The following is a 616-nucleotide window of genomic DNA, read 5'->3' as shown; positions in this document are numbered from 1 at the left end:
TTCCGAGGGAATTCCGAGGAAACCCTTATCTTCCTCGGAATTCCGTCGGAATACTCCGAGGAAATTCCTAGGAAAAAGAGTTTGGGGTTTCAAAACATCGATTTTTTTTGCCGTATTTCATTTCTTATACAATTGTAATGCATACCATTGAGGATTCTTTGTATAGATGATCATAAACCATGAAATAAAAAAATTTCAAAAATAATTGTAAGTATTCCTTTTACCGTTTATTAAAGTGTATAAGTGTTTCTCTTATGTTTTGTGGTTTTCATTCATGCAATCGTAAAAGTATTTGTTATTGGGTAAAACACCCAAGTTTGACTTCATAATCTGGTTAAGACACTTAATGAAGGTTATATATGTGTTATTCAATCCGCAAAACGTTGTTTTCGGTTAAGAACCCCTAGTTCCTCAGAATTTCCTCGGAATATGCCGAGGAAATTCTGAGGAAACCCTTATCTTCCTCGGAATTCCGTCGGAATATTCCGAGGAAATTCCGAGGAAAAAGACTCTATAATCAAATCCCTAAATCGACAAGGTCTATTCCGAGGAAATTCCGAGGAAAACCTATCTTCCCTCGGAATTTCCTCGGTATTTCTATTAGAAAAAAAAAATT

The sequence above is a fragment of the Brassica oleracea genome, chromosome C2 (assembly GCF_000695525.1).
Source record: "Brassica oleracea var. oleracea cultivar TO1000 chromosome C2, BOL, whole genome shotgun sequence".
Taxonomy (NCBI): domain Eukaryota; kingdom Viridiplantae; phylum Streptophyta; class Magnoliopsida; order Brassicales; family Brassicaceae; genus Brassica; species Brassica oleracea.
This window is presented reverse-complemented; position numbering follows the sequence as displayed.